The 12,410-nt window shown below is 49.6% G+C and overlaps 1 protein-coding gene across 2 annotated transcripts in view; it reads right to left on the bottom strand.

The window, feature by feature from the left end:
* The window catches only part of LOC121553393 (cGMP-dependent protein kinase 1), a 169,753-nt gene that overhangs the window by 57,142 nt on the left and 100,201 nt on the right, over positions 1–12,410 (bottom strand). The window lies entirely within an intron of this gene.

The following is a 12,410-nucleotide window of genomic DNA, read 5'->3' as shown; positions in this document are numbered from 1 at the left end:
TTCATCACTGATGAATGGATCCATTTGACTGACCCTGTCTGTGCATGTTTATCTGTTTGTTGCTTTGCCTGTTTGTTCAGATCCTGACCTGTCTACTTGAATGTCTGTGTCACTGTAACACTGACTTGTCCACTCCTAATCTAGTACACACACAAAGACAAATGCATTGACAAACAGACACTTGAGGGTAGGCAAGATCTCACACACACACACACACACACACACACACACACACACACACACACACACACACACACACACACATACCCATGAGCACACCCACAAGCCTCCAAGGAGCAACACTTGAGCCCAGTGTTAGCTGTGTAATCAAACACTGCCAGACCACAGGAGAGATTCTCTCATTAGACAGCCAGGTTCTTTTTAGTCCCAGTTAGATCAGTTTTCTTCACAGGCTGAAACTGTCTCCAGCCCTCGTACCAACTAATGAGGAAGGAGACAGCAACAACCTATGTATCCTTCTTTTAGCACTAAATAACTAAAACGCTGAGGCTGGGTCCCATTCCAAAAACCTCCTTCTCTTGGGCCTAGATAACTCACAAACATGGAGCTGAAACACTAGTTAAATAGACGCAATTTGGCAGATGGAAATTTCACAGACTAGCAGAAGTCTTAGTGAAGCCACAGTATCACAATTTTGCTTTCAGCTTTCCAGTACTATCAGGCTGCATGAAATCAAGGGATCCAACCTATGATTACTAGGGAACAGACCGCCATTCCAGACCTCTAAAACCCAAGCCTCGGAGAAGAGGGCTAGAAAATATTTTGGAGTAACATTCCAGTTAGGCGCTAAAGCAACAGCTGTTAAGAGGAGAGACGTAGTAGTGTAAACACAGAGCCAATAGAGTGCTACGGCGGTGAGTGGGAAATTCACAGGGCATGGGGAAATCAGATATTGAGAGGCCTGGAGCGCATTGCAGTGAGCGTAAGTGGGTTATTTGGAGACTTGACTAAATTGCAGTGAGACTTAGGGAGCTAGTTAGCCTGCAATGTGTGTAGATGAATGTCTTAATGCTTGTGGGCCGTTCAGCCATTAGCTCGACAGCTTACTAAAGCCACTCTAGGCCCTGGGTAGACAACAGGCAGGGATGGAGGTGGAATGTTAAGCGTCTTGAGAAGTGTGGGAGTCTGGTAGTGAGGGAATTATGTTGAAGCAGACTGAGAATACATGCATGATGCATACTGCATATAACGACCTAGCAAAAACAGCACACACATAAATGTGTGTTGAGCTCTAAGCACACGCACCCACACAGGCACACACCCTTGGGATCTCATCCCTTAAAGAGATTGGAACAACACTATTGCTACCAAAAAAAAAAGTGTGCGATCAAGTCTGCTACTGTCTTCATCGTACGAAGGACAAGTCCCATTACGATTTATGTTCCCACAGCATACAAAGTGTGATCTTTCAGCCACAGTCTCCTCTTCCTTATTGACAGAACAGCCCTGCCTGTCTGTTCAATACCTGCACTGCCAACAGCCTTCAACTGGCCCATACATATTTTTATACTTTTACCCATTTCTCTCCCCAATTGGTAGTTACAGTCTTGTCTCATCGCTGCAACTATCCTACGGACTCAGGAGAGGCGAAGGCCGAGAAACATGCATCCTCCGAAACACGACCCTGCCAAGCCGCACTGCTTTTTGACACACTGCTTGCTTAACCCAGAAGCTAGCCGCACGAATGTGTCGGAGGAAACAAAGTCCAACTGATGACCGAAGTCACCTTGCAGGCACTCGGCCCGCCACAAGGAGTCGTTAGAGCACAATGAGACAAGGAAATCCCGGCCGGCCAAACCCTCCCCTAACCTGGACGATGCTGGGCCAATTGTATGCCGCCTCATGGGTCTCCCGGTCACGGCCGGCTGTGACACAGCCTGGGATCGAACCCGAGGCTGTAGTGAGTGACGCCTCAGCACTGCAATGCAGTGCCTTAGACCACTGCGCCACTCGGGAGGCCCTTGCCCATACATTTCTCCACCACTTTCCCTATCTTAAAGAGGCAGTAGCATTGCCCTGGTAGTTTGCAGTTGTTTCCCCTCCCCCTTCATAATCTGTCCCACTAGCTCTTGGGAAGGTTCCTGTTATCATGCTAGCAAGTAAAAGTGCAGTGATGATGCCATCACTCAGAAGCATCTGTTCAGAGGACATCTGTTCTGATTCATATAAGGCATCATCCAAATTAAAGAGTATTGTAAGGTCAATGTTTCCCCTAACATTGTATGTTTCCCATACAAATGTGATCGATTGAGCTGTTGATTGGGATTACCACAAAGCCTGTGCGTAATCAAGGATGTGTGTAATCAAGGATCAGTTGATTTGCCTTGTGTCACCCTCAGGGAGGGAACAGCTTTGTTTAAATCCTTATACAGCAACTGAGGCCAGAGCTCTGTTTGTCAGGGGCTGTAGAGAAAACATCACAGAGCAAACGAGAAAGGATTGAACAGAATTACTTTGTCCAAAAGTATTTGAATATCTTTACTTCTGAATGTATGTCGCACCATTTAAATACAAGTGGGGCGACTGCCAAAATGAATTGTAATAGAATTCAATACAATAGAATAATGTCAGGTTAACTTTGTTTTTTGAATAGAAGGCATTAAATAATTATACGTTTTAATTTATATATTGTTCAAAGTAAAAAAGAAGCAGCCAAATGTTTAATCATCACACCATTGTACTCTCATGGTGAATGTTCTCTGTTGTGTTACGGAGTGTAATGAAGTTGAAAAGGACTCCAGTACCTTTGAAACACAGTCCCTCTCTGGTCCTGGATGGCTCTGATACACTACGCTGCTGCAGTTGCTTTGTAAAGCTGCATTATAATGAGTTGTGACAAACACCCCCTCATATCAGTTTCACAAGAACAAAGACAACCACGGGAAAATACACATAAATAAGCAACTTTGTGAATTTCCTTACACAGTTCAAGTCCCATAATCCTGCACTGTCCAATGGAGGGAGAACAATACAATAGCAGGGAGAAGATACACACAGCATACATAATACTGCATCTCCTGAGGAACACAGCTGAAAAAAGTGTACCAACAAAGGGTGGACGACAATTATTCATATCCGTCTCGAATGACCATGAAAAAGAGTGCCACCTTGTACCGTTCTTGTTAGGAACAAAAGCCCAGAATCCCTGGGTATAGAAATGATACTGAGGTTATGAACCTAGACTCCTATAGGCACTGTTTCACTCAGTAGTAAGGGAGAGTTAGAAAGAGTTAAAGGTCACACTTTGTAAGAGGACTGAGGGTTTTCTACAACAGTCACACCCCACTATTATAATGGAGGATAGACTGACCGTATACTCTCTCTCTCTCTCTCTCTCTCTCTCTCTCTCTCTCTCTCTCTCTCTCTCTCTCTCTCTCTCTCTCTCTCTCTCTCTCTCTCTCTCTCTCTCTCTCTCTCTCTCTCTCTCTCTCTCTCTCTCTCTCTCTCTCTCTCTCTCTCTCTCTCTCTCTCTCTCTCTCTCTCTCTCTCTCTCTCCCCATTTCCCCTCATCATACTCTATAATTATATCACTGTGGCATGGAAAGGCAAATGTGTTGGAATACTGAAGGAATATTAATTAACATGTATCTTTATCCGAACCTTCGGAGCGGTGGTTATTAGGGTATTAGCTACTTTGAGAATTATCATAAGTCCCTCTCTGTAATTAACCTGATGATAGTTAGGCAGCTCTGAGAGGACAGGGGGCTTCTCTGTCTCGACTGCTGCTGCTGGGCACAAAATCTGGTCTGAACATTCACAGTGAGAAGTGACATGCTGTCATACTATTGTGGTGTACGACATTGAAGAGCTTTCAAACAGGCTTCAAACACATACCTGCAGTGTAGATCAATGGTACTGTTGTTATACATGTTAATCCTCTTCATTCACTCTGACTTTGCTGCTCACACACCGCATATCACCCTCTTTCACTATTGTCCCCTCTTGTCCCGCTCTCTCTCTCCACACCACATTTCTCTTAACCTCTCTCTTTCTCACTATCACCCCTCTCCCTCACCCTCTTTATCTCTCCACTCCCCCCTCTCTCAATCCCTCTCTCTCTTTCTCTCTCTCCCTCCCTCTCTCATCTCAGTCTTGTCTCAGGGGAAGATCCTTCAGGGCATTAACCGTAGGGCCAATGGAGTCTGTCTGAGAGCTGTAGGGTGTAAAATACTGCTTGAGAGGCTTAATCTCCTCCCTCCCCACAGTCATTAATAACTCCAGTCTTATTTGATTACATCTACATGAGTTCTTTGGAGCGTGAGAAAGTTGGACAGGCCATTTCGACCAGGCAAAGTAGGACAGAGCACAAAACAACATTAATGGAAAAGAGGAAGCATCTTACTAACAATGCACACTGAAATGTTGGCTTATAGCCTCAAAGAATGGATTGACTCCTTGGAGAACAATATATGGATGGTGACACTTGAACTGTAAGCATGTGTATTTAGATTAATTTGTGACCGAAAAATAACGTATAACCTGTGATATACTGTGTCTGCATAGCTCCCACTTTCAGTGTCAGTGGTAGTTTAGTGCAAAAATTGTTGCCCTAAAACTTTATCATAACTTAAATGTGCTTGTTACTTTGTCACACGTGACTTACTGAGTGACTAAGTCAGATGCAAAAGGCAGACGTCAATCTCCCAGCTGCCAATGGTCTCCCCATGTGGGAGAGAGGAATCTATGGCCCTACAGTGGAGAAGCAGCTAGAGAAAATGTTCCACTGTTCTTCATCCTACCACCACCCACACCCAACCACCATTTACCAGGCTCAGAATACAAAACACAACTGTTCACCACCACATCACATCTAACTTCTTCCACACCAAATGCATACTGCGTACTGCACAATACATCCAGCTATCCAACTGATAACGTATGCCGGAGAGTGTGAACAAGCTAGCTGTTAAAAAAGCTGTTAGTTTGACAATGATAACACTTTGTTCACTCAAACCAGTGCTAATGTATGACAATTAATACAGGAAAGTACAGTGGCTAGCGAAAGTATTCACCCCCCTTGGCATTTTTCCTATTTTGTTGCCTTACAACCTGGAATAAAAATATATTTTGGGGGGGATTTGTATCATTTGATTTACACAACATGCCTACCACTTTGAAGATGCAAAATATGTTTTATTATGAAACAAACAAGAAATAAGACAAAAAAACAGAAAACTTGAGCGTGCATAACTATTCACCCCCCCACCTTTTACAACAATTACAGCTGCAATTCTCTTGGGGTATGTCTCTATAAGCTTGGTACATCTAGCCACTGGGACTTCTTCCATATTTTTGGGAGTCTCCCACATGCCTTTTGGGAAACACCAAACGTGTTTGCTTCTTTTTTTCTTTATGTAATGGCTTTTTTCTGGCCAATCTTCCGTAAAGCCCAGCTCTGTGGAGTGTATGGCTTAAAGTGGTCCTATGAACAGATACTCCAATCTCCGCTGTGGAGCTTTGCAGCGCCTTCAGAGTTATCTTTGGTCTCTTTGTTGCCTCTCTGATTAATGCCCTCCTTGCCTGGTCCGTGAGTCTTGGTGGGCGGCCCTCTCTTGGCAGGTTTGTTGTGGTGCCATATTCTTTCCATTTTTAAAAATGGATTTAATGGTGCTCCGTGGGATGTTCAAAGTTTCTGATATTTTTTTATAACCCATCCCTGATCTGTACTTCTCCATAACTTTGTCCCTGACCTGTTTGGATAGCTCCTTGGTCTTCATGGTGCCGCTTGGTTGGTGGTGCCCCTTGTTTAGTAGTGTTGCAGACACTGGGGCCTTTCAGAACAGGTGTACAGTGAGGGAAAAAAAGTATTTGATCCCCTGCTGATTTTGTACGTTTGCCCAATGACAAAGAAATGATCAGTCTATAATTTTAATGGTAGGTTTATTTGAACAGTGAGAGACAGAATAACAACAAAAAAATCCAGAAAAACGCATGTCAAAAATGTTATACATTTATTTGCATTTTAATGAGGGAAATAAGTATTTGACCCCCTCTCAATCAGAAAGATTTCTAGCTCCCAGGTGTCTTTTATACAGGTAACAGCACAGAAACAGTGCCACTCTTAAAGGGAGTGCTCCTAATCTCAGTTTGTTACCTGTATAAAAGACACCTGTCCACAGAAGCAATCAATCAATCAGATTTCAAACTCTCCACAATGGTCATGTCCAAAGAGCTCTCCAAGGATGTCAGGGACAAGATTGTAGACCTACACAAGATTGGAATGGGCTACAAGACCATCGCCAAGCAGCTTGGTGAGAAGGTGACAACAGTTGGTGCGATTGTTCGCAAATGGAAGAAACACAAAATAACTGTCAATCTCCCTCGGCCTGGGGCTCCATGCAAGATCTCACCTTGTTGGAGTTACAATGATCATGAGAACGGTGAGGAATCAGCCCAGAACTACACGGGAGGATCTTGTCAATGATCACAAGGCAGCTGGGACCATAGTCACCAAGAAAACAACTGGTAACACAATACGCCGTGAAGGACTGAAATCCTGCAGCGCCCGCAAGGTCCCCCTGTTCAAGAAAGCACATATACAGTGTCACGGTTTCGGCCGAGGCTGCCTCTCTCCCTTGCTCGGGCAGGCTTCGGCGTTCGTCGTCTCCGGAATACTAGCTGCCACCGTTGTATGTTTCTATGTTCGTTTGCTTTTGTCTGATTGTTGTACACCTGTTATCGTTTAGTGTAATTAGTGTCCTATAAGTTCTCGTTGTGTTTGTCTAGTGTTGTGTGTGATTGTTTTACTGTCGTGCCGGTAGGCTGGATTATTACTGTTTGCTCGGTTGAGCTATTTTGCTCCTTAGTTTTGGAGTATTTTGTCGCACCTGTTTGTGCGCTTGTGTTTTCGCCTACGTGCGGAGCTTTTGCCTCAGGGCAGTTATTTCGTGTTTGTTTTGCTGTGCATCACTAAAGTCTGTTGGACTAACGTACTGCGTCCTGCGCCTGATTCCACCCACACCCACCTACATCTACCTTGACAGAATCACACACCATACTCGATGGAATCAGCAGGAGCCGCAGCAGCACAGGCGACGTTGGAGGACAGGGTCCGTGAGCAGAATGACCAGATCCTGCGGATGGGGTCCACACTGCAGGAGGTGATCACCACCATCCGAGGCTGGGAGACCCAAGGGACTCCTCCACCGCCATCCTCCCTGCCCGCACCATCGGCCACTCAGCCCATTCCCGCTCCGGAACCCAGAGGAGTTCGACTCTCGCTCCCGAGGGCCTACGATGGGACCGCGGCCGGGTGTCAGGGATTCCTTCTCCAGGTGGAGCTTTACCTGGCCACCGTGCACCCGGCGCCCTCGGGACACGAGAGTGTGTCCGCTCTGATCTCCTGCCTTTCCGGGAAGGCGTTGGAATGGGCCAACGCAGAGTGGAGGAGGATCGACGCTAACACCATCACCTACGACGAGTTCTCCCGCCGCTTCAGGGCGGTGTTTGACCATGCCCCGGAGGGGAAAGCGGCGGGGGAGCGTCTGGTCGGCCTCAGGCAGGGGAAGAGGAGTGCCCAGGAGTTCGCCTTGGAGTTCCGTACCCTAGCGGCGGATGCAGGGTGGAATGAGCGGGCTCTCATTGATCACTACAGATGTAGTCTACGCGAGGACGTCCGTAGGGAGCTGGCCTGTAGGGACACCAGCCTCACGTTCAACCAGTTGGTCGACATGTCCATCAGGCTGGATACCCTTCTAGCTACCCGCGGACGTTCCGAGGGGGGTCCGTCCATTTCACCCTCCAGCGCCTCCGAGCCGTGCCCCATGGAGCTCGGGGGCGCTGGCGCTAGAGAGAGGAGGGGTCGGCTTACGAGGGGGTCCATCTCCTGCACCAACTGTGGTCGGGGAGGACACACCGCGGCTAGGTGCTGGGGATGGCCTCCTCGGGGAGAGGACGACAGGTCCCGCACTGGGGAGTCCTTCCATGTGAGTAGGCGCCCCACTCACCCAGAGCTCTCTGTTGCACATTTCTGTATATCTGTGCGTTTTCCACAGGTAGCACCTCATTCCCAGCATAAGGCACTGGTAGATTCAGGCGCGGCTGGGAATTTTGTTGATAAGAAGTTTTGTTTAGCCTTAGGGATTCCGCTTCTCCCTGTGGACGTTCCCTTCCCCGTTCATACCCTAGATAGCCGTCCGTTGGGTGCGGGCTTGATCAGGGAGGTCACTGCGCCACTTAGGATGTGTGCGCAGGGGGGTCATCAGGAGATGATCCAGCTATTTCTGATCGACTCGCCTGCGTATCCGGTGGTGCTGGGCATGCCCTGGTTGAGTACCCATAACCCATCGATTTCGTGGCAGGAGAGGGCTCTGATGGAGTGGTCTGCTTAGTGTGTGGGTCGATGTTTAGGCGTTTCCATAGGGGCTACCTCGGTGGAGAGTCCAAACCAGGTGCCCGCATTGCACGTTCCCCCTGAGTATGGGGATTTGGCTATTGTGTTCAGTAAGTCGAGGGCGACGCAGTTGCCTCCCCATAGGCAGGGAGATTGTGCGATAGACCTCCAGGCAGGAGCTGCGCTCCCACAGAGCCATGTGTATCCTCTGTCTCAGGAGGAGAAGAGAGCTATGGAGACGTACATAGACGAATCTCTGAGACAAGGATACATACGGCCTTCCACTTCCCCTGCGTCCTCGAGTTTCTTTTTTGTGAAGAAAAAGGATGGTGGATTACGCCCGTGCATTGATTACCGTGGTCTCAATCAGATCACGGTGAAGTACAGTTATCCACTCCCGCTGATTGCGACCATGACGGAGTCATTGCACGGGGCGCGTTTCTTCACTAGATTAGATCTCAGGAGCGCGTACAACTTGGTGCGCATTAGGGGGGGCGATGAATGGAAGACAGCCTTTAGTACCACCTCGGGCCATTACGAGTATCTTGTCATGCCATACGGGTTGATGAACGCTCCTTCAGTTTTCCAATCATTCGTGGATGAGATCTTCAGGGACATGCAGGGGCAGGGGGTGGTCGTGTACATCGATGACATTCTCGTGTACTCACCTACCTGAGTCGAGCATGTGGCCCTGGTGCGCCGAGTGTTAAGGAGACTGTTGGAGCACGACCTGTATGTCAAGGCAGAGAAGTGTCTGTTCTTCCAGGAGTCGGTCTCCTTTTTGGGTTATCAGTTGTCTGCGTCAGGGGTGAAGATGGAGGTAGACCGGGTGTCAGCCGTGCGTAATTGGCAAACGCCAACTACTGTGAAGGAGGTGCAGCAGTTTTTGGGGTTTGCGAATTATTACCGGAGGTTTATCCGGGGTTTTGGACAGGTGGCAGCTCCCATAACGTCTCTTTTGAAGGGGGGTCCGGTGCGTCTGCAGTGGTCAGCCGAGGCGGACAGGGCGTTTGGGAGGCTGAAGGACCTGTTTACCTCGGCTCCGGTGCTGGCGCATCCGGATCCCTCTTTGCCATTTCAGGTAGAGGTGGACGCGTCAGAGGCCGGTATAGGAGCCGTGCTGTCGCAACGGTCCGGCGCGCCACCTAAGCTCCGCCCCTGTGCCTTTTATTCCAAGAAGCTCAGTCCGGGCGGAGCGAAACTATGACGTGGGGGACAGGGAGTTGTTAGTCGTGGTACAGGCCCTAAAGGTGTGGAGGCACTGGCTTGAGGGGGGCTCAACACCCTTTCCTCATTTTGACGGACCACCGTAACCTGGAGTACATCCGGGCAGCGAGGAGGCTGAACCCTCGCCAGGCGAGGTGGAATATGTTTTTGACCCGTTTCACATTTAAGATCACGTACATCCCTGGGTCACAGAACGGTAAGGCAGACGCACTGTCTCGGCGGTCTGACACGGAGGAGAGGTCCGTGGAGCCACTCCCATACTGCCGGAGTCTTGTCTGGTGGCACCGGTAGTGTGGGAGGTCGATGCCGAACTCGAGCGGGCGTTACGCACCGACCCTAGTCCACCTCAATGCCCGGAGGGTCGGAAGTACGTTCCGCTCGAGGTTCGGGATCGTTTGATCTATTGGGCTCACACGTCACCCTCCTCTGGACACCCTGGTATCGGCCGGACAGTGCACTGTCTTAGTACCAAGTACTGGTGGCCCACGTTGGCGAGGGATGTGAGGGTTTATGTTTCCTCCTGCTCGGTGTGCGCCCAGTGTAAGGCGCCTAGACATCTGCCTAGGGGTAAGTTACTACCCCTGCCCGTTCCACAACGACCATGGTCTCACCTCTCGGTGGATTTCCTCACTGACCTTCCTCCTTCACAGGGGAATACCACTATACTGGTTGTTGTGGACCGGTTTTCTAAGGCCTGTCGTTTGCTCCCTATGCCGGGCCTTCCTACTGCCCTGCAAACCGCCGAAGCACTATTCACCCATGTGTTCCGGCACTACGGGGTACCCGAGGATATTGTGTCTGATCGAGGTCCCCAATTTACCTCCAGAGTCTGGAGAGCTTTTATGGAGCGGTTGGGGGTCTCGGTGAGCCTCACCTCGGGTTACCACCCGGAGAGTAATGGGCAGGTGGAACGCGTGAACCAGGATGTGGGTAGGTTTCTTAGAACATACTGCCAGGACCGGCCGGAGGAGTGGGCAAGGTACGTTCCCTGGGCCGAGATGGCCCAGAATTCCCCTACGCCATTCCTCCACTAACCTAACCCCTTTTCAATGTGTGTTGGGTTACCAGCCGGTTCTGGCACCTTGGCAGCAGAGCCAGATCGAGGCTCCTGCGGTGGATGAGTGGGCGCGGCGCTCGGAGGAGACATGGAACGCTGCACACGTCCACCTGCAGCGGGCCCTCCGACGTCATAAGGCGAGCGCCGATCTCCACCGCAGTGAGGGACCGGTGTACGCACCTGGTGATCGAGTCTGGCTCTCTACCAGAAACCTGCCCCTCCGCCTGCCCTGTCGGAAACTGGGTCGGCGGTTTGTAGGGCCATTTAAAGTCCTGAGAAGGTTGAACGAGGTGTGTTACAAATTACAACTACCTGTTGAGTATAAGAATATTAACCCCTCGTTCCATGTGTCTCTTCTCAGGCCGGTGGTAGCTGGCCCACTCCAAGAAAGTGAGATCAGGGAGACTCCTCCGCCCCCATTGGACATCGAGGGGGCACCGGCGTACTCCGTACGGTCCATCTTGGATTCGAGACGTCGGATGGGGGGTCTCCAATATCTAGTGGAGTGGGAGGGGTACGGCCCGGAGGAGCGGTGCTGGGTGCCGAGGAGAGACATTTTGGACCCGTCTCTCCTGACGGAATTCCATCGTGGGCACCCGACGCACCCTGCTCCGCGTCCTCCTGGTCGTCCCCGAGGCCGGAGTCGGCGCACGTCTGGAGCCGCGCGTCAATGGGGGGGGTACTGTCACGGTTTCGGCCGAGGCTGCCTCTCTCCCTTGCTCGGGCAGGCTTCGGCGTTCGTCGTCTCCGGAATACTAGCTGCCACCGTTGTATGTTTCTATGTTTGTTTGCTTTTGTCTGATTGTTGTACACCTGTTATCGTTTAGTGTAATTAGTGTCCTATAAGTTCTCGTTGTGTTTGTCTAGTGTTGTGTGTGATTGTTTTACTGTCGTGCCGGTAGGCTGGATTATTACTGTTTGCTCGGTTGAGCTATTTTGCTCCTTAGTTTTGGAGTATTTTGTCGCACCTGTTTGTGCGCTTGTGTTTTCGCCTACGTGCGGAGCTTTTGCCTCAGGGCAGTTATTTCGTGTTTGTTTTGCTGTGCATCACTAAAGTCTGTTGGACTAACGTACTGCGTCCTGCGCCTGATTCCACCCACACCCACCTACATCTACCTTGACATACAGGCCCGTCTGAAGTTTGCCAATGAACATCAGAATGATTCAGAGGAGAACTGGGTGAAAGTGTTGTGGTCAGATGAGACCAAAATCGAGCTCTTTGGCATCAACTCAACTCGCCGTGTTTGGAGGAGGAGGAATGCTGCCTATGACCCCAAGAACACCATCCCCACCGTCAAACATGGAGGTGGAAACATTATGCTTTGGGGGTGTTTTTCTTCTAAGGGGACTGGACAACTTCACCGCATCAAAGGGACGATGGACGGGGCCATGTACCGTCAAATCTTGGGTGAGAACCTCCTTCCCTCAGCCAGGGCATTGAAAATGGGTCATGGATGGATATTCCAGCATGACAATGACCCAAAACACACGGCCAAGGCAACAAAGGAGTGGCTCAAGAAGAAGCACATTAAGGTCCTGGAGTGGCCTAGCCAGTCTCCAGACCTAAAACCCATAGAAAATCTGTGGAGGGAGCTGAAGGTTCGAGTTGCCAAACGTCAGCCTCGAAACCTTAATGACTTGGAGAAGATCTGCAAAGAGGAGTGGGACAAAATCCCTCCTGAGATGTTTGCAAACCTAGTGGCCAACTACAATAAACGTCTGACCTCTGTGATTGCCAACAAGGGTTTTGCCACCAAGTACTAAGTCATGTTT

Source organism: Coregonus clupeaformis, chromosome 37 (genome assembly GCF_020615455.1).
Source record: "Coregonus clupeaformis isolate EN_2021a chromosome 37, ASM2061545v1, whole genome shotgun sequence".
NCBI classification, from domain to species: Eukaryota; Metazoa; Chordata; class Actinopteri; order Salmoniformes; family Salmonidae; genus Coregonus; species Coregonus clupeaformis.
The sequence above is the reverse complement of the archived record's forward strand: the minus strand, read 5'-3'. Positions and strand labels throughout refer to the sequence as shown.